This window comes from Puma concolor, chromosome A1 (genome assembly GCF_028749965.1).
Source record: "Puma concolor isolate L17-30 chromosome A1, mPumCon1.1.hap2, whole genome shotgun sequence".
Lineage (NCBI taxonomy): Eukaryota > Metazoa > Chordata > Mammalia > Carnivora > Felidae > Puma > Puma concolor.
In genome coordinates this window covers 75,868,347-75,893,517 of record NC_141667.1, presented here as the reverse complement: position 1 = coordinate 75,893,517, position 25,171 = coordinate 75,868,347, and the positions used below count along the sequence as shown (strand labels likewise).

The following is a 25,171-nucleotide window of genomic DNA, read 5'->3' as shown; positions in this document are numbered from 1 at the left end:
TGTACATTAGAGACAACTCAGTAAATCTTTACAGAGAGGAGACTTTGAAAAATACTCTCCTGATGATCCATTTCCCTCTTGAGACCAGAACCACACTATACATGATATACAATATGTCTCAACCAAAGTGGAAAATATAGCTAATTATCATTTTAGTCAAACACATCAGGGATTACAAAAAAAAAGATAGGCAAATATAGCCTATTTCTAATTACCTGGGGAGAGAAACTTCAGTTTGTGAATTATGTTTTCATAGATCTTCTTCCTCTCTATTATTCTTGTCTGTTCCTCTCTCTCTCTCTCTCTCTCTCTCTCTCTCTCTGTGTGTGTGTGTGTGTGTGTGTGTGTGTGTGTGTGTGTGTGTGTGGTGGGGGGTGGTTATCACCTATTCGAACCTTCCTATTGCTCATTTGCAACAAAAATAAGAGAATGCATGAGCAAGATTTCAGCCCACAGTGGTCTCGTAAGAGGTAGATGGAAAGCAATCGCTTCTATTGAAATCATGCCCGTTTCACTCAATTTCCCTGATATACATACTTATATAAATAAGCTAGAGAGCTTCTTAAATATTCCAGTGATTTTCACTGTCGTGGAAGAGTTTGGTCCTGTTACAGTGCAGCCGCCTAATTTCTGTATGACCTTGGAAACATTGTTTAACCTTTTTTAGGACTTGGTCTTCATGCTGCACAATGAAGTACTTGGATTGAGTGATCTCTAAGGACGTTTTTTCCTCGAAAATGAGAAAAGTGATATTATTACAAGTGATTGTCAACATATGCATCTCTAGGATCAATTTCTTCAGCTGAGTGAAGTCAAATTCTGGTAACTAATCTACTTTTCTGTGGGGAAAAAAGTCAACCACAAAGATTGTGTATAATTTGCTATGTTTCCTCAGTATTAGTTTTAGGCTTTAGGTAGGGTGTCTCTTCATGCAATGCAATCTATGCTTAAAATACCTCATGGACAGGATGACTCATCTAGTTTTAAAATTAAATCGTACTGGCCAAAACATGGTATTTGAATCAGATCCTCTGAATTTTAGGTTGAAATTGGAAGCTTAGTGCTTGGTATTGCTTTTGAGTGGTTTACTAGCCTGAATATAAGACCTTTATGCTCTGCCTGTGTGAGAGAAGTATTTTATAGTGTAGAGTACTATGTGGTTTATCTCTCAATTAAGGAAATATTTTTTCTATAAATCTCAGAATAAGTTTAATTCCACAAACATTTATTGTGTGCCAGGAATGATTGTGGAAGATAATGGTACAAAATAAAATAATTGCTGTATTATGCGATAGTAAGCTGCAACTGTCTACTTACTGACTATTCTTTTCCAAATTTCAACTCCTTTTTTTCACTTTACCTGTACATTAACTTCAAAGAAACTGTTTGATCCTTGATTTTTCGATGTTCTAGTTCTCTATCTTTGCTTCGTTTTCTTCTGCATTTAATCTTGAAACTGTGAACCACATTTTCATCTCCCTCTCTCCAATAATCTCAACAGCTTTGTTTCCGTGTCTTTCTCAATACCTGCACTTTGAAGCCTAGTCGTCAACCTGGATTATCTCTTTGACTACGTTCAGGCAAACGGCCACTGCTAAAGGGAATCATATAACTATGGAAGGAAGGGAGAGAACAGATTTATAGTTTCTAGCTTCAGGCAGGTACTTAAATCTTCCTCGAAATCCTTTAAGCTTTTCATCAGTCTCTCTTGTATGCATTATTATTCTAGACTCCCATAACTCTTCTCAGATTCCCTACTCCTATCCTTTGACTCACAGAAGTTGACTGTGCATTAGAATTCATAGAGAAAACAGACTAAACTAGGAGGATTTTTCTCATTTCTCAACCTAACTGTATCCACTCTGCCTTTTCCTTCTCTACTCACAGGAAGCGGTCATTCTTTCTGTTAAAAAAAATTCCCTCATACTTTGCTATGGATCCCATCATTCCCATTTCCTTAGGGACTTCAGTCCATCGAATATCATGGCTGAATCTCATAACTGGAAGACTTCTATGCTACTCCTTTCAACAAATTTCCATCTCTCCAACCTAAAACAGTTAATAAACCCATAACTCACTTCAATCTTATATATTTTACTAGGCATCACACCATACAATTCTGTCCATTAACAGTCAAGTTTATTCAAAGAGTATCTCTCACCTCCTGTTCATGCCATGTACATGTAACTCACTGTGTTTAGAATCCCATCCCTGGAAATTACTGGAACTGCTTTTGCCAATATTGCCCCAAACCTCTGATTGTAAGATTGAGTGATTTATGGTTCTGTTTTTTAAGTTTATGTATTTATGTATTTAGAGAGCAGGGGAGTGGCAGAAAGAGAAGGAGAAAGAGAGGAATCCCAAGCAGGCTCCACACTGTCAGTGCAGAACCCAATGCAAGGCTCGAACTGTTGAACCTTGAGATCATGACCTGAGCTGAAATCGAATCAAATTCTTAACTGACTGGGCAACCGAGGTACCCCTATGGTTCGTATATAATTAATTTCTGAGTAGTATTTGATAGTACAGTTGACTATTTCATTTTCTTCACATTAAACTGCATTTCTCTCTTGGCCTCTTTTTTTTTTTTTTTAGTTTTTGAATTCTGTTTCTTATCTTCCTTTTTGGACCTGTATCCTCTACTGTACTCTCTATTTCTTTGTTTTCCATGGCTTCGTCTGAAGCCCACTGCCTTCTCAAAAAATATACTGGGTGACACAGGTGCAGATTTTACCACCTTTTCCATCACCTCACTATTACCATCAACTGCTTCTGTGGTCTCTTCAGCATCAGGAAGGCAAAGCTTGGAATCATGTTCCTGAGAAGACCCAGGGCTATAACAAGGAGATATGAATTGATGACTCACAATACCTGACTCAAACACAAACTTGCTCTTATGCATCATAGCATACATCCAACTGTTGTAAGATTGCTCCCGTTAACTGCCCAGTGGCACCTCAAATTCAACTGTGTAGGACTGAACTTAAACTCTGTCCTAAATCAATTGTTTCATTTTATCCCCTTTAATAAATGGCACTTCAGTTTCACTTGATTTCATAAGCTAAAAATTGGTTGGGAGTGATTTTATATTATTCCAGCTTTCCTCATTCCTACTGTTTCACTAAACCTCGTCAATTTCTAACTGCCTCTTCAGTGAACTTTGTCCGCTCTATATTCAGACTGTATCTTAGCCATCGTAGCTTTGTTTAGCTAAATATCAACTGTATTATTTCAATAGTCTTATAACTAATGTTTCTGTCTCTCATTTACCTTAATTCTTAAATATCTGATTGTTCACACTCTTGTGTGAAATCTTCAAATGTTCTTTATTACTCTTAAGATATAATTTAAACAGTCTTGGGTATTAAAAAAAAACCTATGTCTTATTCTATCTTTTCTATGTCACTCTTTACATGCAGCCCCTTTTTGGACCATTCCTTAATGCATGATCTTTGAATTTTCTGTGGCTTTGCACTATAGTCACTTAATGCTTCCTTTCTTTGCTTCAGGAATCATTAGAAATATAATATCCTCTCAAAAGCATTTTGATAGGCCTTAGCAGTCCACTCCCAACCATACCTATTGAATTCTTTTGTGCTGCCCTTCTCACACCTTGTTCTTACCTGCTAGCATATCACTAATTATACAGTAGTTTTGATAGTTGGGTAACTTTCTATTTAGTTTATGAGGATGTAAGATCTTTGAGGACAGGGGCTATATCTTTTCCTGACTGCCTAACATCTTGCATAGTGCCTATAAGATATAGCTAATACAAAATAAATGATTAATACATGAATTAATTCTAGTGGCTTCCAAATCCAATGAGTTCATAAAAGTACTTTACAAATTTGTAAGGTGAGTGGGATTTTAAAGGTGAGTGGGACTGGCCAGTCATGGACCTGGGGCTCTGATTCTTATCTGCTCTGTGCCATAAACTTATAAATGACACAAACTTTCTCTAATTTCATGTTAGATAGTATGTACTCATATCAGAATGATGTGAACAAGTTTGTTGACTATTAATGAGTTCAATGGGAAAAAAAAAGGTAACTTCCCATGTCCAGATAATATAATTTCTTGTCTGGACACGTAGTCAAGTTTCCCACAGAAGGAGCTAGGGAGATATTTATTTTTAGTTTTTTCAGCCTGGAATGGCTTATTCAAGTTAACTCCTGAATCTGCTTTCTGCCAATGGTCACTAGTCATAAAAACTGTTCCACAAAACTCCTTCAGTTTGCAATATTGACTTTCCTGTCCACTAACTTTATTCTGTCTTTTGATTGATCTTATTTGCCCTTTGGATTCAGTACAGTTTTCTTGCTACAAACTTGAACAATAAATATTGTGGTTCTAAATCCCAGTTACATAGCCTCGGGCTTCTTTTTGAGTAAACCTTCCTTGTTTAATCTAGGCGAATGTTTCCCACTATGGCTGTATACTAGAAATATCTGGAGAGCTTAAAAAACATAGATTAGCAGTTTCTAGTCTGGACCAATTAGAGAAATCTCTGTATATAGGGTTCAAACATAGGCATTTTTAAAAAAGCCAGACAGGAATATTATGGACAGAGACCCAATGGCCTAACACAGTGACACTTTTGTGTTCTAAAAGCAGGACAAAAGACATCTTCTGTTCTTTGGACTAAGAGTTGAGAAGAGTCTGTAACTCTGGAGGTATAGTTTTCTATAAAGGCAATGTTTTACTAAAGGAATTCACAGATAAAGTAGGAAAAATAGGCTTTAGAATGGTACCATAAATATTTCACAGAAATTACAAGATCATTGATTCAATTTAACTGTGTTTCAAAACCAACCAAACTTTTGATGTGGCAACAAATTTTTGTAATCCTGTATGGACTTTCAGTTCTTCTCCTGATTACAATGATAGGGGATACGTCTAAAATGTTTAGTTTCCAGGGGCGCCTGGGTGGCGCAGTCGGTTAAGCATCCGACTTCAGCCAGGTCACGATCTCGCGGTCCGTGAGTTCGAGCCCCGCGTCGGGCTCTGGGCTGATGGCTCGGAGCCTGGAGCCTGTTTCCGATTCTGTGTCTCCCTCTCTCTCTGCCCCTCCCCCGTTCATGCTCTGTCTCTCTCTGTCCCAAAAATAAATAATGTTGAAAAAAAAAATTAAAAAAAAAAATAAATAAATAAAATGTTTAGTTTCCAGAGGTACAATTAAGTTTTCTTTCCATTCAAGTTTTAAGTTTCCCCTCAATGAAATTCAATCTAGTAGTAGTAGGAGGAGGAGGAGTAGTACCATACTGTTAAAAAGCTATTAGGAACATGTGCTCATTGGTTTCCATTAATGGCATTAGTACAATAAAATTTCGTTTCCAGCATTTTTGTTTCTGGGGAGCTCTAAAAGCTGAAAAGCTTAATCTCTGAAAACATTGTTTTTATTTGCAGGACAAAAATGAAATAGGTTTACTTTGAAATTAGAAATTGCTAATCCTATTTCCTAGAGTTGTTAACAGTGAGTCACTGTTTACAATTGGATTATCCACCGAAGCAAGAGCTGCATACCATGTGTGATAGAAATTGAAAAAGCCTCTATGACTAGTGGCCATTGATTTTCTGTTACTGCACAATGGTAAATGTGTCATCTCCTTAACACTATATTCTATAGCTCTATTAAAGTGCACTTCTACGATTAGAAGCACATGGAAGTAAGTCATTGGTGAGGAGAAAATATAAAATACAATTGCAAATTAATGAGATGGACTTCACTTTTGGCCACCCCAAAATAATAATTTTTTTTCAAGAATGCATTTTATAAATATGTGCAGGTGTTATCAAAGTCATCATGTCATTCTGGGAGATAACTGTTCTTTTTGCATTGTTTCCATTACTGGGATACCATATGAAACATGAGCTGATCTCCTGGTCCTCATGTTAGGATGGACATGTTATCTTCAATCTTCTGATGTAACAGTATATTACTCAGTATACTGTAGAGAAACAGAATGTGTGTGTGGGTATGCATGTAATGACATCGGTACAATAAAAAATTTTCCCAACATTTAGTTTGTATATCTTCATCTGTATCTATATCTATATGTCTCTATCACTATCTAGCTATCAAATGATTTATTATAAGGAAGCGAGGAATGGGCCCACATGATTATGGAGGCTGGCAAGTCCTAAGAGGCTGGCAAGTCCTAGGGTGATTCAGCAAGCTAGAAACCTGGGATAGCTGGTGGTGTAGTTCTAGTCCAAAGGCCAGCAGAGTCAAGACTTAGGAAAAGTTGATGTTTTAGTTCAAGTCTGAAGGCAGGAAAAAAAAACTACCTTCATAATTTTTCCTTACCTGGGTATCATTTGTAATTGGATTCTCTCTCTGTCACTCTCTCTCCACACACACACACACACACACGCATGCACACATTTCAAATCCACTTTTTATACACTGAGTTTTGTTTTACTTAACTTTTGACAGTAATAAAATGCTCACGTAGTATATATATGTATTTTTGGGGTGGGGTGGGACCCACTGCAACCTTTAATTCCAAGCACAGTCCCCCTTCCCAGCATTATCATACACATGGTGAAACAGGATGTCAGGGTCTAGGCAGGAACAAAACCCAGACCCAGATATACCTATATCTAAGGACGACAACAACAACAACAACAACAACAACAACAACAACAACAACAGTAAAACCTTGGACTGCAAGTAATTTGCTCTGCCAGTGTTCCGCAAGACAAGTAAACATTTCTAATAAATTTTAACCTGATAAATGAGTGATGTCTTGCAATGTGAGGAGCATGTAATGCCGAATGTCACATGATCACATTTGAGCCAATGGTTGTTGAAATTCACTTTGGTATATGAGTGCTTTGGATTACAAGCATGTTTCCAGAATGAATTATGCTCGCAAACCAAGGTTTTACTGTGTGTGTGTGTGTGTGTGTGTGTGTGTGTGTGTGTGTGTGTGTAGAATATGGATGTATATATATGTAGAATAATGTAAAATTATATACACATATATATTTGTGGAGAAGAAAAAATGATAGTGTGATTTAGGTAGGGCAGAGAGTTAGGTGAGGAGAGCAGGGGTCAGTGCTCCACCAAATTGTATTCTTTAGAGAGTATGCTGGAGGATGCATGGGTATGAGTGGGACGTGGTAGCCAAGATACTGAGACATGTGCTTGTAGCTGTTCTCTTGATCCTGTCCAAAGGAGTCTGAAATCCTGGGTTCTTTCCAGGACCTGGGCTGGTGTTAGAATGTAGAGTTCTAGTTGACTGTGCCTAGAGGCACAGGCCCTAGAGGCTGGGGTTTTGTATAAGTGACATCTCCAAGATAAGTCAAGGCTTCTGAGAAAGTTATAGTACTGGAGCAAGGGGCTTTGATGCTTGGGGGTGGCAGGTAAAAGACAGGGTGAACTAGAGGGCAGGGCAGCCTCCCTGCTAGAGCTCTCCCTGAGCTGGAGCCTGCTCCAGCTAGAGTCAGAGAAGCAGGAGGCCCAGGCACAGGGCAAGCTATAAAAGGTGAGGTGAGAAGTACTCGGGCACTTGTCTGCCTGGCTGCTTCCCACGCTCACCCTCCTCCTACCAGGGCCGAGGGTTCTATCCACCCATTACTCAACACACCTGAGAGGTCTGACCACAAAGCACCATGTTTATTTTTTCTCAGTCTCTTCTGGGAATCTTCTTATGGGGTGCGGGCAGAGAGAGGGCACAAACATCAACTTTGTGTCTGCTGGAGTCCAGACTGGCTTTACCTTGTGCAGTGAATACCAGGGATGAGAAAGAATACCCCTACTTGTTGTTATGGGGATGAAAGTCGATGTCTCACAACTCTAGGGGCTGCAGAGGTCTTGGCTACCCCTTCGCTTGGGCAGTGGAGCCAAATCCTCCTTTGCCCCAACCTTCCTGATCCCCTAAGAGATGATCATTCCCCTGCTCACCATGGGATGAGGATGCCTTGGGGTCAGTGACCCCAACTCCAGAGACTTGAAGCAGCACTGGTGAGTGTCAGCCATGGTGAGTCATGATGGGGCAATCAAAAGAGAGGACTTTTTGATAAGTCCTCTCTTGACAGACACCTCTCAAACTTCATCTGATCCACACCTACAGGGTGAAACTTGATTCACCTCTTATTAATTGCTATCAGCATTTCATAGTGACAGATTTGTGGGCGTGGCCTTCCAGTCTCACTCTCCATGGGCTGAAGTTTGTGGGCTGTAGTTGGCTCACGTTGGCCTTGCCATGTTAGGGAGAAAACACTTAGAAGTCCCAGGGTGCAGTGAGGATTCAAATGGTGTCTGGTTGAGTAGGGACTGGGTTTTCCTCATGTAGGCGATGGCTTTTTCATCTCTTCCTTCAAGATTATCTTCTCAAGTTAGAAAGTCACCTTACTGGAGCACTGGGTGGCTCAGTCGGTTAAGCATGAGACTTCAGCTCAGGTCATGATCTCATGATTCTTGGGTTCGAGCCCTGTGTTGGGGTCTGTGCTGACAGCTCAGAGCCTGGAGCCTGCTTCGAATTCTGTGTCTCCCTTTCTCTCTGCCCTTTGCCCACTCACAATCTGTCTCTCTCTTTCTTAAATATAAACATTGATTTTTTTTTTAAAGTCACCTTATTGAGTTCCTGTCTCTGTTCATCCCTGGGAGCCTTCACCTCTTCTCTGGAGTTATCATCTTCCTCTGCCTCTTTCTGTGATGCCTCTGTTTCTTTAATTCTCCACAGTGACCAGCAACAGAGGGCATGACTAATAATCAGTTCAGTCTTGGTGGGCAATGGAGTTGGGGGCAGGGCTGCAAGGAGCTTGGATGACTCGATGATGAGGTCCTCAATGAAAGGCTTGCTCTGAGGGCTGCCTTCGTGGATTCTCTCTGCTTGTGGGTGGGTGGCTGCTTGTACGTGTTGGAATCTGAGTAGGATGATGATGGAAATGGGCCAAGCCTGTCTGGGGTAGGGAGATCACAGTGATTCTTGTGGCTGAAGCCTGGGAGATGATTCTAGGGGTCTGGCTCTCCACCCACACCTCTGGGGATGGTGGAGAGATGTGGATATGGGTGACAGTGAGCTCTTGGCTTCTGAGCAGTTCCATGTGTTCCAGGAGGTAATAGGGACAGTGGAGCTTGTAGATTATGATGAGGACAGGCTATTCCAGGTCCAGGATGGTTTTGTCCTTGGGGTTGGCAGTCAAGTCCTTATAGCGCAGCACCTTACTGTCCATAGTGTTTGTGTTCTAGCTCTATTATTCCGCCTGATGTTAGAATAAATTCATAACTAATAAAATATTTTTAAAAGTCCATCCGTGTATTATGTAAAATAAGCCAGGTTACCACCAGCAGTTTGCGATTAATAGTTTGTAAAAATTATTGTTAAAGAACTATAATACCAACCATAATTTGAAATGATTAAAGACATTGTTTTTTTAAAAAAAATAAATGTTTTATTTTGTAAATGCCTAAAAGTAGGCTACATGTGGGATTTTGTAAACTAGATGCTACATAGTAAGAACAATGGGCAGTAAATTTGATTGATAGTATTAACATTGCTATATAGATAATTTAGGTCTAAATATATGAACATTGATGTATGTATAGATAAATTTAATGTCATATATAATATATGACATAATGTATTATATGAACTGGCAAACCTTTATTGAAATTAAAAAAATGTAGCAGACGATACGTAAACATGAATTGGAGACATGCAACCAGTTTTCCCTACAACTCAGTTAATAGCCCCGAACAACCCGTAGTGCTTATACTCCAGGAGGTAAAATCTGTGCATCAACATCAAAATTTGACTGCTTTTATGAATCAATGATTTCATATTTTTTGAAGACTCTCCATTTTTCGCCTTGATCTCTTGAGATACAGTTGTTTATTTAGTTGTGGCATGGTGGGAGCAGGACCAAACAGTAGATTGGGAAATCAAGAGAACTGCGGCAGAGCCAATACAAGCAGATTTAGGTATACTAATTAGTGGTTTTCAAGAATGTTACACATAGATGTATTTTCCTAGGAAAGCTTCAGCTAAAAACCAAACCAGACATAGATAGCTGAGTTGGCAAAGAGAGACTTTGCAGACTGCCGACTCAGTGTTACATTACTTCACAGTTGTTCACTATGAACTTAAGGGCAAGCAGGACTCCTTCAGTTTCTGCTTATGAGGACAGAGGGAAAACCGTTTGTTTTAAGTAGGATGTGGCTTATAGAAGCATCTTATTAAAATGACATTCTCCCTGTGGGCATATGTATTAAGAACCAGTTCACCCAGCCTAAAATCAATTACTTCTGCCTATGGCAAAGAAAGTCTGAGTTAAACATAATTCTCAGAGGTAGTTAGCATTCCATTGAAGGTTATTGCTTCCATCCAAGAGAGGAGTTACCCAATTTAATCAATTCTCTGAGTGTTAAACCTCATATAGTAAACAACTTAAATTATAAACAGTGCATTATTAAGTATAACAATTAAGACACACTGTGCTTTAACTAGATAATTCACAGAGTAATCAATGGTTAGTCAGAGAGTTCTGGTGGTTTAATACTTATTTGAACTTTTATTCAGAAGTGAACAGAAAACACCTTTACATATTAACTTGTTTCCATGACTTAGACTTGCCCTCCTCTTAGATGTTTTGCACTTTGCAGTCAGTGTTTTCTTCCCAAAGGAAAAGATTAGGCTGCTCTTCTGCTTAAAATATTCACATTGTTCTTCTGAGCTCTTTTGGTAGAATTCAAACACATTTACATGGCTTAGTGGGTGCTTCATGATCGCCCTATTGCTTCTCTAGCCTCATTTCTCTCTGTACCTCTCTCAATCTCCTCTCCCTTTCTTCGACTTGAATTCTACACTCTGGTCATTCTGGATATCTTTTTATGTCTTCAAACATGATGTAATCTCTCACTTCTGGACATTAACATAGGCTGTTGCATCTTCAGAGACTTTCTTCTGCTTTTTGCCTGACTTATTTCATCATTTAGGTTTCAACATAGATACCAATTCCACTGGACATCTTTCCCTGATTGGCCAAGAATGGATTGGTATTCTTTCTGCACAGTCCCATAATACTCTGTTTTACACCATAATAGGTCTCTCCATGTTGACCTTGCTGTTTTATTTAATCCTATGCCTATTTTTTTTTCACACTGTTGTGTTCCTGCTAGGTATTAAGCAGGCAGTAGTTGCTCAAAAAAATATTTATTGAATGATTGCATGATACACTCTTCGTTAATGTAAAGGTATTTCCTAGTCTCTTAGTTAATATGGAAATGATTCTCAGCACACCCCAGAAATTTGATCCACTTCCATTAGAAGCAATGGCTTACGTTGTAGTGGTTTTAATGGCAAATGAGAGGCATAGGAAGTTCTTCATTATACGAGGTGCATGTGTATGGGGTGTATTTAGTTTGAAAAGTTCCCAGGTAACTCTGATATGTTCCTTTGCAGCAATTTAGCTTCTGAACTAGATTCAGTCTTTTAAGCACAGACATTTGAGCTTGTCCTAAGTCATTTTATTTATTTTTATTTTTATATTTATTTATTTTTATTTTTATTTTATTTATTTTTGAGAGAGAGAGAAAGAGAGAGAGACAGAGATACAGGACAGAGGATACCAAGCAGGGGCTCTGACAGCAGCAAGATGGATGTGGGGCTTGAACTCATGAACTGTGAAATCATGATCTAAGCTGAAGTTGGATGCTCAACTAACTGAGTCACCCAGACACCCCTATCTATATCAGCTACATTTTAAATACAACTTGAAAGTCTTTATACATAAACTTTGGGGAGGGGAGGGGAAAAAGAAGACGTTACCATTTGGATGTTACAAAAAAAGAAAATGGCTAACCAATTAATGTGCCTCCATTTTCCTGGAGTCTGGTTTTAATAGTTTCATTCCTCATTTGGGAATTCTTTTACTTTCCATTAACATGAGATCTGAGGGTACTATTGTTAATGGCTCCTTCAAGAACATGACTTAGTTGTACTAGACCCCTCTTCTTAAGGGCTAAATGGAGGTGCTTGTTAGGTTCTAGTGTTTACCCAGATAGCATGAATTTTAAACTACAGCCAGAAATCTTACTGATAAGCAGCTACAGTATCTTTTTTCTAGTTAGAGTTCATTAAAATATTTGGGCCATGTATTCATACTAGAAAATGAAATAACTTATGGATATTAGAAAGGAAGATGTTTAGAAATAAAAAAAGACCACATAATGGCTTTTGGAATCATCAGCCTTTAAAAAATTTTTTTTTAACGTTTATTCATTTTTGATAGACGGAGACAGAGTGTGAGTGGGGGAGGGGCAGAGAGAGAGGGAGACACAGCATCCAAAGCAGGCTCCAGGCTCTGAGCTGTTGGCACAGAGCCCGATGCAGGGCTTGAACCCACAAACCGTGACATCATGACCTTAGCCATCCAGGCTCCCGAGAATCATCAGTTTTTATGGATAGATTAGTAGGTGGCTTCAGAAGCTTCAAAATTCTCTTATATCAGTAAGGAATTGGTAGCTACTGGTTTAATCCTAGACAGGATTTACTGAAGTATTGGGAATGTAGAAGGGGAAAATGGTCTTAATGAGCTATTTTTAAAGTTTTTACACCCTATATCTTAGAGACAGAATGCTTTTATAGAGAACTCACTATTTGTGACAAATCATTGAGGTAGATGATGGATTGGTTGATCAATGGTATGGAGATAGGAGGCTCACCTCTCAGAAAGCAAATTTGACTCCTGTATCACACAGCATAAATTCATTGATGACTTATGTGTAAGAAGTGTTTTACAGTGCTAGAGCAAAATATAGATAAATTGTATTATTGACATTAGTAAGTCATTTAAAAACATAACACCAAAAGCCAAAGTCATCATAAATCTCTCTAGTAAAATTTATCACAAAAAGTTAAAAAAAAATTTAGTTTTCTCTCATATGTCACATATATATATTTGAGGAAATATTTGAAAAATATATAATTAATAAATATTATAAATATATACTTAGCAAAGTTCTTAATTTATAATGAAATGTCACAAAGAGGACATAAAAATGAAAAAATGAAAATGTTTATGTTAAAGGGCTAAATAAACGCTTCATACATGCAGAAGAATAACCAGTAACAGCAAAACTGAAAATATTGAAAATCACTAGCAACATAAGAAGATACCTTATAAAAATGATATATAATTTGCATCCTTTTGGACAAAGAACAAAAATATTGGTAATACTGTACTTTATCAGTGGTATAGGCAGAAATATACTCTAATACAAGCTGTGGCATGCATAGATATTCTTAAAAATATTCAATTCTATTGCCATTGAAAGTTTGCATCCAGCATTTATTATTGTAAAAATACAAGTGAATTGGGGTGCCTGGGCGGCTCAGTCAATTGAGTGTCCGACTTCAGCTCAGGTCATGATCTCGCAGTTGACAAGTTCAAGCCTCACATCAGACTCTGTGTTGGTAGGTAGCTCAGAGCCTGGAACCTGCTTCAGATTCTGTCTGCCTCTCTCTCTCTGCCCTTCCCCCACTCGCACTTTGTCTCTCTCTCTCTCTCAAAAATAAATAAACATTAAAAAATTTATAAAAATATAAGTGAATTAATGCTAAAGATGCATGTACAGAGATGTTATTGTAAATACAAAATGTTATGTTACATGGGAGCACATTAGTCTATTTTATTCTGTTTTTTGTTCTTTTAGATGTTTATTTTTGAGAGAGAGAGAGAGAGAGAGACAGAGAGAAAGAGAGAGAGACAGAGAAGAAGTGGGGAAGGGGCAGAGAAAGAGGGAGACACAGAATCTGAAGCAGGCTCCAGGCTTCGAGCTGTCAGCACAGAGCCCAACGTGGGGCTTGAACTCACGAGCTGTGAGATCATGACCTGAGCCCAAGTCGGACGCTTAACTGACTGAGCCACCCAGGCGCCCCTATTTTATTCCGTTTTATGAAAATTATCTAGAATAGTGTCTGGCACATGGTAGGTACTCAATAAATATTTATTTTTGTTATACTTGTTTGTAATGATGATAAAAAGCAATGTAAATGTATAAAAATATAGAAATGGTTATATAAATTAGGATACATTCAATAAATACACTTTTATGCAGTTATTTAAAAGAAAGACATGAAAAGAAATGTGTTCTGCAAAGACTTTCATTATGCATTAAATATATATACATATATAATTTAAAAAGCAGGTGACTTAACATGATGCTTAGTATGGTCTCATGTTTGCAAATATTTGAAAACAGTGTACACTAAAAGGTTAACCGTGGTGAGATATCATGTAATATTATTTATTTTTCTAATGTCACATTGTTATGTATTACTTGCCAGATAAAATAATAAAATGAATTAGTAAAAAGTTCATGTTAATAATTCTCCACAGCTTATGGAAACACATTTCATACTCATTAATATGGCTGAAGGTTTCTGTGATCTTACTCCCATTGTCCTTTGCATTTTAATCAACTACTTTCTCTTTATGTACCCTTTGTTCCAGGCAATCTGAGCCCCTAACCCATCCACAAAGGTGACTTCATTCTATTATGTCCATTTTAATGTGGCTTAAAATATTCTCTTTTTTCTGAAAAGCCATTAACTTTTATTTCTGTTGAAATTCTTTTATTTCTCCAAGATGTATCTTAATAAAATCTTCGATTTAATATATATATATATATATATATATATATATATATATATATATATACTTTTTTTTATTTTTGAGAGACAGAGAGAGAGAGACAGAGACAGAGTGTAAGTGAGGGAGGGGAAGAGATAGAGGGAGACAGAATTCGAAGCAGGCTCCAGGCTCTGAGTTGTCAGCACAGAGCCCCATGAGGGGCTCGCACCCACGAATGGTGAAATTATGACCTGAGCCAAAGTTGGACACTTAACCAACTGAGCCACCCAGGCATCCAACAAAATAGAAATTTTAATTTAAATATTTTTTCACTCCTCCAGTCATTTTGTATCTCTCTTATGGCATTTAGCACTTTATATATTATATTTGTGTTTTCTAAACATGTAATTTTCATTCATAAAATACATTTTTAGATGATATGGACTAATGTCTTTTTTATAATTTTATACTGAATAATGCCTAGCAAAACATCTTGAATAGATGATTTTTTTGAATTACTGAGAAGATGTCAGAAAAAGCTGAAATACAGTCATATGCTTATAGAAGGAAAAAGTGGAAAAGATCATGTTTACAAGGTAGCTTAACATTCTAAAGGGAAATTTCAAAATATTTGGCAAGTTTTTATTTCACCAGCCACATAAGAGTTTATGTATATATTCTCAAATGTAACGAATTCAAGTACTGGGCATTGGAATGAGGGATATTTTTAAACCAATGTTTTATTCATTCTTGGTCATTGTTTTGCTTCATTTTGCAGCAATTAATACATGTCAGTGCTCTTATCAGATCACAAATGCAGGAGTAAGAGCAAATGTAATTTTGAAGCTCTCCTGCATGAGAGATTTGGAACTGATATATGCCTGAAGAGTTTTTGTGATTTTCTCTAACTTCCAAATATCTGAAATCTTTTTGAGCTGATCCATTTGAGAATTTAAGACCAGAAAGTTTAGATAAGCATCTTAGGAATTATGACTATGTTTCCTCAAATGTGGCAGGTGTGCAGCACTTTATTTTGGCTTTCACACAGAATCTTAATCCATGCAGGAAGTATGCCACTTTATCTGTCTCAGTCATTAGTTCTACTGACACCACTAAGTTGGGAGATCCAAATGCAATCACGAACAGCACACACCTGTTTAATACTTAACAGCTCTTGTCATGGTGGTCATTTAAAAGGAAGGTAGCTCCAGATGTATCCTTATTTCCTGGGCAAGTCATTGTAGGGTTGGTACATTTCCCCACCGAGACACTTGTTTGACTTTGCTCCTGTGCCCACCGTGTCCTTTGACTTCTCCATTAGCCAGCAGTCATTCAGCTGTGAGCTCCCTGTTGCCTCAGCTGGAACCTCAAAGCTCTCTGAACTTACACTAATCAGATGCTCCAGGACTAGCTGTTTTTATTTCAAGAATGGCCAAGTAGAGATATGTGTTAGACTTGGGTTTATGAAAGAGTCAAAGCAAAACAGCCTGTTCTACAGTGAAAAACAGGGAGGTCTCGCAATGAGTTGCCCCAATTCTCTGAGCTGGGGATAAACAGGGCTGATTCATTGTGAAAGCATCTTTGCTCAGATCTCCTTACAGTGCTTAAGAGGTTGCCCCAACTGTCCTCAGGTATGAACCAGAGAATATACTACAGCCCAGGGAAAGGGTTGATCACAGCTGTCCTACTGAGAGCAGGCCTTTTTCTTTATTATCAACAGCAACAACAATAACAGCAACTGTCACCACCACAAAAGAAGGTATTTTCTGTTTTTTACTTATACCCACAATGCATGTCTAGTCAGATTGCACGTTTGCCTGGAGAACACCACTAAAATGCTCTCAGGCCAGTGTTTGATGTTACTCCTATCATTATGCTGTAATGTTGCAGATGTGATTATGGATATTTAAAAAACACAGTTGAATTGTATTGTAATTTGCCTTTCTTCTCTGTTTTCAAAACTCAAGCATTTTAACAGTTCAGAAAAATATTTTAGGGTTTCATTTTTTTTTTTCCAGATTAAGACAACGTATGCCTGTAGCATTATTTAAGAAAATGGTGTTTTTCTCCTTCAGACCCCAATTTCAGCTCATTATCAGAGAGCTGAATTCTAAATCAAAATTGTGGAGGAGAGATGTGCAACCTGAATAAAACATTTCCAGAAGAGCCTGAATAACAGTCTTGAATAAAGGGAACTGAAATGTTCTTGAATGATAATTGGAAAAAAATGAAGTATGTGTACTCAGGAACATACGTACTAAGAAGAGGTTAGTTATTACTATTCTTTGTGCTATTTAACATTTATGGGGCCCCAAAAGTATTTTTAGCTCTGAATTGAACAGAAGTGGTCTGATAAGTGAGCTCCCATCTAAATTACCCATGTGGAGATTCACCTGTAATCATTCTCTGTGCAGAGAGAGGCAGCATTGATAAACAACTCCCGAATAAGTGGACTGTTAATGCAGCCCTATAGTCTAACTCAGAGCAAAAGAACACAATTAGTTCAGACAAACGTGGCCTTTAAAAACATCATTTGACCCTTTTTTTCTTTTACCTAATTGTTCTGTGACAGGGCATTCAGAAATTAGCAAACACATTTGTCAGATTTATACAAGATTCCTGAGAAATTGGAGAAAGAAGTAAAGATGGATTGAAGAAGACTCAAGATTAGAGTCAATCTCTGATCCCACAGGCTTTATGGTCTACAGGTAAGTAAAGGAATATCTTTTCTTCTATGTCTCATATCAGTGATATAGAGTAAATAGTGATAGCTACTTTTGAGAAACTGTCTCTGATACTTAATTCTGAAAAGCTATGGTTGGAAACTTTCTGATGTAATGAATATTATAGTCCAGAGGAAATTAAAAAATAAGAAAACTTAATCCTATGATAATGAAATGTTAGAGTTAAGAAAGGTAGATATATGAGCCATGATAGACCCTATAAGCAAGAATACAGGCTTCTATGTGTAAATTTCTGTGCCTGTTACTTTATACGCGCAAAAGTAAAAAATGGTCCTATCACCTAAGAAGGAACTAAACATCCACCAGTAATCTTAATACAGGAGGCCCTTTGAATTCTGAGCTAAGAAGTATGGATTTTACTCTCTAGGCATCGGGGAGCTGTTGTGACTATCTGAACAGGTGAGTGACATGTCCAGAATTACGTTTTATGAAGATTAACCTGATGGCATTTTCAGGATTGATTAGCGTGAAGCCTGTATTGTGACAGAACAGATTGTGGTAATGCAGGTCTGAAATATGGTGGTGGCAATGAGAGTAGAAAGGAAGAAATTGATCTGAGAGATCCATGACAGTGGAACTACAGGACTTGATTATTAAATATGTGACCTGAAGTAGGGAGACGTCAATGATGACTCCAGACACTTTGAGACTGGATGAGAAATCAAGTATGGAAGGGAAAGAATGTCCTGACTGTCCGTGGTTTATTATTATCTCCTGGATGCTGTGAATCATATAATTGATTACATTCTAAAAATCTTGGGTCCAAATCTGTGTTCCACATCTACTAAGCATGCTGTGTCATCCTGCCATTTATTTTTGGTACAGTGATCCATTGCCAGCCATAGTTATTACACTATTAAGAAGCATAGTGTGTGGCAAAACTATAGTTGACTAGACCAAGAGAATACAGAAAAATTTCATTTAATGTGGTTTTAAAAATTAAACTTAATAAAAATTCTGGAAAATTCAACTTCCAAATAAACTAGATCATTGAGTTAGAAATCCGTTTTAAATTTATCTATTGGCGCGCCTGGGTGGCTCAGTTGGTTAGGTGTCCGACTCTTGGTTTCGACTCAGTTTGTGGGTTTGAGCTCCGCCTCAGGCTCCATGCTGACAGTGCAGAGCTTGCTTGAGATTCTCTCTCCCTCTCCCGCTCTCTCTGCTCCTCCCCTGCTCATACTTTCTCTCTCCCTCTCTCTCTCAAAATAAATTAACAAAAAAAAATCTATCTCACCAAAACCAGAACACTAGTTAAGCAAACACACATACACATGTAAACACACATATACACACATAGGTGACTTTTCTCTGAGATCGCTGTTGGTTGTTCAAGAATTACCGCTAAAGTGGTGTAATGTGCTAGGGCAGATTCTCTTAGAATTTTTATATTATGCAATGTGCATTACATTGTAAAGTTTTCAAACCACCCCTTACTGACCTGAAAGTTGATGTATCTCACGCTTACATTCTCCTTTGCATTTTTAGCAAGTTTCAGCCAGGTGCTTGTGTAACTGCTTCACATGTTCAAAAATTACCAAGATCCTGAAGGACATGTATTTCTCCTCTTCTATCCACATCTTAAAAGGATGGGGTTAAATAGATTCCTTATACCTGCAGCATCCCCTAGACTCATTGAAGTGGTTCAGAAAACTGGGGGAGTAATAATTCCAGTAGACTCTTTTGCTTAAGGGGATTGGGACTAATCTGTGTGGAAATGCATGTGTACCATTTAAAAATTTTATTCATGTATTACTATTCTATAGAAAAACAAAAACATGATTGGTAATGCCATAATTGGTAAGGCACTTTACTAACTTCATTCATGATTTCAAATATATTTCACCTAAGTTTTCCTCTTTTTAAAGTTTCTTGTCTTTAAATTTTTATTTTCTTTAATAATATGTATTTTTGTAATTTTCATACATCATTTAGCTGACAGTCTCAAACTGTAGCGGTATCATAGTGGTACATAAAGCCAGAGGATAAATGTCATTATCTCTATGGAAAGTATGAAAATATTACTCTAATTTTTTGGGACGGGTTCCAAAGCTTTAGCATTAAAATAAACATTTACTATTGTTGTTTTTGTGTACAGGCAGCATTCATAGGAATTTAAGCGATAAAGCTCAAAATTTCAAAGGGATATAAGGTTTGGAACAGTCAACTTTATAATCTGCTCACAGTTTCTGGAGGACTTGCTCACAAAGTGATGTGAGCTTAGTGGCCAAGAGTTCCAAGTGTTACAATCAGACAAATCTAGCTTAAGTTCTGATTGCATTACTAACTAGCTGGGAGGCTCTGGTATTTACTTAATTTCTGTAAATGTTAGCTTTTACAATATGAGAGTATTACTATATTGTGCATTTACACAATATGAGAGTATTACTGCCTGTAATATGAGAGTATTACTATATTGTGCATTTACAAAGATGAACTAAAATATTGTGTGTAAAATACTTAGTATAGCCTGTCATATGGTTGCTTGTATGAATTTATACTTGCTATTAGCATTATATGGTAATCATAAGAAAAGATACGTATTCAATATAGTGACCTTCCTAGGGCATCTCATATGTTGGACAGTTATTTTTCTCTTCACTGCCATGTCTACTTTGTGCCCTTTCTTTCATTACGCCGTGCATCTCTACATTATATTTTTGATTTAATAATTTTTTTTGCTTTTGTTCCTCCAAGGAAACTGTGGCCTTCTGGACTACTTGTTCTGGGAGTGGATATGGATGTTAGTATACATTAAGTAGAGAGGTTAATGTAAAATCATTCTAAACCTAAAATTAAAATACTCTTCGTCACAAACTTTATTAGTATATTTCCATCTTGGCTGAAAACCAAATACTTTGTTAACTTGATAAAGTTATTTATATTGAGTTTTAATCACACAAGTAATGTGTAAGTTTTATCCCTCTATTTCATGGTATACTGTGGACAAAGCAGAACAGTTGTTACCTCTGGAAAGACAAGTAGAAGGGGTAGATCACTTATGAGATTAAATTCCCATTGTGAGTGAATATAAAAAATAGCAAAAGTTTCAAAGAGATCATGGTCAGTTAGGCATTTATTTCCTAATTCACTGTATGGGCAAAGTGCTAATAATATATTATTTAGTTTTCTCAATGAACCTAATTTATTATTTTGAAATTAAATATAAATGAATTTGGAGCAAAAATGCTGCTGTTTTAAACTTTTCTCAAATGCTCAAATGCCTATAGATGCAAGTATATTTTCAGTATAAAGATAAATTTCAGAAAGTTTTGAAGGTTGAGGGCAGTCCTTTCTTTCTGACCCCTGAGTTTCTCCCCTGTGATAAGAAATAGCAACATACATAACCTTCTTTTATAGTTAATGGCACTTTAGCAATTATCTATTTTCTTCTAAGCCCCCACATCAGGCATAAAATAGAAATAACTTATGTAAAACTTAACACAATAAAAGAAATTACATACAAAGTAGACTTAACCAAATTAGAAAATATGACCCATCACGCTAAGGACAGTTCTCCTTAGGCAAACATATAGATGGAGATGATTATGTTGATAATTTAGGAATAATGGCCATCTCATTGTAGTTACCTTGGTAAATTGAATCATATCTTTTTAATTTTTTCCCCTCTATAACATAGAGAGTGATGCTAGGGATTGCCTGGGTTTTTCTCCTTCAACACAGGCTTAATTTTGGAAGTGTTTTGGGGTAGGGGAGAAGAAGGGCCTGTTGGAAACAAAGTCATTTAAAGTCACCACTTAACATATTCTCCTTGTCAGAGACCATTGGGAAGAGATAGTAAATACTTGGTTCTTTAAACTTTAAGTATTTTAAACATTTTGAGAATTTCCTGTACGTGGAAAGACTTGGTCCTTCATTCATAGGTGAGCGTGAGATTATTTGAGGAAATGCGTACTTCTTAGATTGGGACTGTCTGAGCATGGAATCTCAAAATGCAGTGAATCAACCACTACCAGAACATAAGCTAATTTTAGATAAACCAAACACTTTTTAACTTTAATACCTGAGATTTTAAATTTAAATTTGGGGTAGGGAAATAACAGCTAGCAAGATAAACCAGAGATTTCATGAGATAACTGGAATAAGTGTGAAATAAAATAGGTAGCGTCTATAGCAAATATCTCCATTCTGTTTCTTTTTTTTAATGTTTATTTTATTTTTGGGAGAGAGAGAGAGAGAGAGAGAGAGAACGAGAGAACGAGAACTCAAGCCAGGGAGGGGCAGAGAGAGAGGGAGACATAGAATCCAAAGCAGGCTCCATGCTCTGAGCTGTCAATACAGAGCCTGATGTGGGGCTTGAACTCACAAACCATGAGATATTGAACTGAGCCTAAGTCAGATGCTTAACTGACTGAGCCCCCCAGGTGCCCCTATGTTCCTTTTCACGATACATTGACGCGTCTTACAAGGATATGGCAGAATTATGAAGATATTCTACAAATGGTTGAAGTTTGGGAAAAACTGCCCTTAAGAAGTAAAAATTAGGTAAATTATATATTTTTCATTCTCTTTGTATTATTTCAGTGATGGATACTGAGCGTTTTGTTGCTTTCACCACCAGTGAACAAGGGTGAATGCGTTAGACTAATATCTTCCAATGGAGACACATAAGCCACTTTGTATATACCATCCACTGATGCATTTCTTTTGCTTACTGTGCTTTAAGGTAACACAACAACTGGATTTAAATTGTACATTGTGAGGAAGGCTAATTAGTTTTTTTTTAAAGTTTATTTATTCATTTTGAGAGAGAAAGAGAGAGAGAGTGCGAGTGGAGAAGAGGCAGAGAGAGAGGGAATGAGAGTGAATCCCAAGCAGGCTCTGGACTGTCAGCTGAAACCAACAGCCAGGCGTTCAACTGACTGAGCCACCCCAGGGCCCCAAAGGCTAATCAGTTTTAAGTCGGGTTCTTTTTTTTTTTTTTTTTTTAATTTTTTTTTTTTTTCAACGTTTTATTTATTTTTGGGACAGAGAGAGACAGAGCATGAACGGGGGAGGGGCAGAGAGAGAGGGAGACACAGAATCGGAAACAGGCTCCAAGCTCCGAGCCACCAGCCCAGAGCCCGACGCGGGGCTCGAACTCACGGACCGCGAGATCGTGACCTGGCTGAAGTCGGACGCTTAACCGACTGCGCCACCCAGGCGCCCCTTAAGTCGGGTTCTTATTCCAGGTTAGAAAATTTGAGTATCCAGAGAACACATGTTGGGTAAATCTGTTTGCACATTTATGCTTTCACTTGTACATTCAACAAGTATTTATTTTCTATTTTCTCTTTGAGCTAGTCATAATATACTTATTATAATATTCAATTTAAAAATTTAGTTTATTTTTTGTTGATATCAGGTAAAAGAGCCACCCACAGTGGTTTTTTAGGTAAAATTATAGATTTTATTATTTTTCTCATAAGACTCTAAAGGAGCATTTTGCAAGTATTAGTTCATGCACCATCTTAAGAAGTCTTCTGACTTCTTAAGTACCTTCTAAAATGTAAGTTCTCTATAGGTGGGGTCAGGGAGTCCACAATTCTAACAAGTTCTTAAGGCATCTGTTTGTACTTCAAAGATTGGGAGCCGCTGAAGAAAAGAGTAGAGACTGAATCTAGCTTTTGTGCAGAATTCTACATATAGATAGATGTCAAAAACACACATTAAATAATTAATAAATATGGTTCTAGAAGTGAAGGAATAGCCAATTACTTTTATTCCTTCATTCTCAACTCCCCTCCTTTCCTTCCCCTCCTTGTTCTTACTTCAACTCTCTCCAATGGCAACCACACATAGGGCCCCAACCTAAGACTACTTAGGTTGATTCCTCCAATATTATCTTTACATACTCTTGGAGACCACCCAAGTACAACGTTTCAATTTCATTTCCTTTTCAAAAATGCTTGAGAAGTGAACAATACACATATAATGCTCTAAATCTAGAAGCTGAAAAATAAAGTGCCTTGTGTCACAGAATGCTATAGCTTGAGTAACTGACTGTGCTTTAAGATCCTTTCATTGATTCATTTGATTCACTTTCTGTTGAGCTGATCGCAAATTGTCAGAGCAATTGTCAGTTTCAGGATAATGTTATTACTACTTCTAGCTGTACCTTGGCAAGGAAAAAAAAAAAACTAAAGGGAAAGACAAACACATCTTGTTCTAATGCAGATGAATAGCACTGAAAGAGTCCCATTGTGGCGCTTCTGGCATTGGTCAACAAAGCTGAAAAGCAGTGTGGGACAAACAAGGAAAAATGGGGCAATGTTCCCATAAATTCAAAATTAAGTTCCTTCTTCAATTTCCGTGAAGCAAACTCCCTGTGGTGAACATCTGGCAGGCCATTAACTTTTGTTACTTTATTTTATTAAAAAATCTTGAGGTGAGAGAAATTTCTCCATTTGGAGACTTGAGTTAGCATCCAGGCTAAAGTCTGGGCCATCATGTTGTCATTTGCATACTACCCATGATCCAACAGAACATATTGTCTATACCACCTTTACTAAGTTTTCCACCAAAGGTCGTAGTTCTTTGTCATTTTAAAAAAATCATTAATCCTGAGAGTTATTTTTTTCAATACATAAATCAGCCGATCAGTGGCCTGTGTCTGCTGGAGGAAAAGTGACTGCAAGATTCTTCATACTTTATAGCTTCTTGCTTGCATTTTTTTACTGTATTATTTTCTACAGGAGCTTGAACGTCAAAATTATTTACATAGAGCTTTTTCAATGATCCATCAGAAGGATGTGAACTGTTGATTGCACCATTTTCTTTATTTGCACAGCTGCTATAACCTTCAATCTAAATCATTTTCTTACTGTGTCTTCCTTTTCTCTTTCTCTTTCATGAGCTAACTGTCACTTTCTAAAGTAAACATTTCATGTTCTACCATCAGAAGTATTGGTGCATGTTAACTTTCAAGCCAGTAAGTTGCTTATTAGTGAAGTTATTTTCTGTAAAAAAATTCTGGGTAAATGTTGGAGAAACAAATTTGTTTTTTTGTTTAATTTAATGTAATTATGAGCATCCATCTTTATAGTGCATTTCTTTGGTTGCATGTATGTATCTATCATATCTCTGTCTGTCCTGTATCTTAATTATTGGACATAAATTTTTTTAACCTAAGCAGTTTTAAATTTAAACATTTGTTCAGTTTTGGGAATGATTTTAATTGAATTTTTCTAAAATGACACAGAAATACAGTTTCTATTTCTTCTAATTACCCTGTCTCTGAACATTCGTACAATAATTACAACAAGCTACTAATCAACCTTGTGTGTTTTGAGAGTAAAAACATTTGAATGGACTTCTTTTAGTCTTACAAAGCCTTTTTCGATTATAGGCATGCAATGAAACTTCAGTATTGACTTCTGAAATAATTCTGATGGCTTTCTTTTCAGTTTATAACTTTTTTAATGATAATATTTTTAGAGGTAAAAGATTAAGTATAAGTAGCTGAATCTTGAGTTTTGTTTATGAACTCTAGTATAGCTGCATAGTGAGTTACATTAAAAGCAACAACAAAAAAATGTTGGTTGTTATATATTTTTCCCCAGTGGTCTTAGCTTAACTAAGTATGTACACCTGCCCAATCAGTATACAAAATGCTGTGTTGTTTGCAAAGCGAATTTTATAGAATTCCTTTGTATTTTGCAGTAGCTCCAAAAGTTGAGTTAGGGTAGATATGATTATGGAGATGAGAAGTCAAACAGGAAAGATAGGATTTTGCATAGGGAAATCTGAAGTTTAGATTTTTAAGGTATTTTTATAGAAGTTTATATAAAAAGTAAGTGCAAAATTTTTTGATTCCAAATGTGCTGTTCTTACCTATATAGAGGGGT

The 25,171-nt window shown here is 37.0% G+C and overlaps 1 long non-coding RNA gene and 1 pseudogene across 12 annotated transcripts in view; one reads left to right on the top strand and one right to left on the bottom strand.

Moving 5' to 3' along the window:
- Window positions 1-25,171, top strand: part of LOC147584241 (uncharacterized) — a 386,937-nt gene that overhangs the window by 297,294 nt on the left and 64,472 nt on the right. For 10 of the 12 annotated variants that reach the window (XR_015244056.1, XR_015244087.1, XR_015244125.1 and 7 more), the window contains 3 exons: window positions 16,215-16,342; window positions 17,156-17,291; window positions 17,648-17,726. This is a non-coding gene — a long non-coding RNA (uncharacterized LOC147584241). Of the gene's footprint in view, window positions 1-13,543; window positions 13,939-16,214; window positions 16,343-16,658; window positions 16,851-17,155; window positions 17,292-17,647; window positions 17,727-25,171 lie in introns of those variants that run through there. The other 2 variants (XR_015244097.1, XR_015244147.1) reach the window with 2 other exon arrangements.
- LOC112860547 (dematin-like) lies at window positions 1,549-9,183 on the bottom strand (annotated as a pseudogene).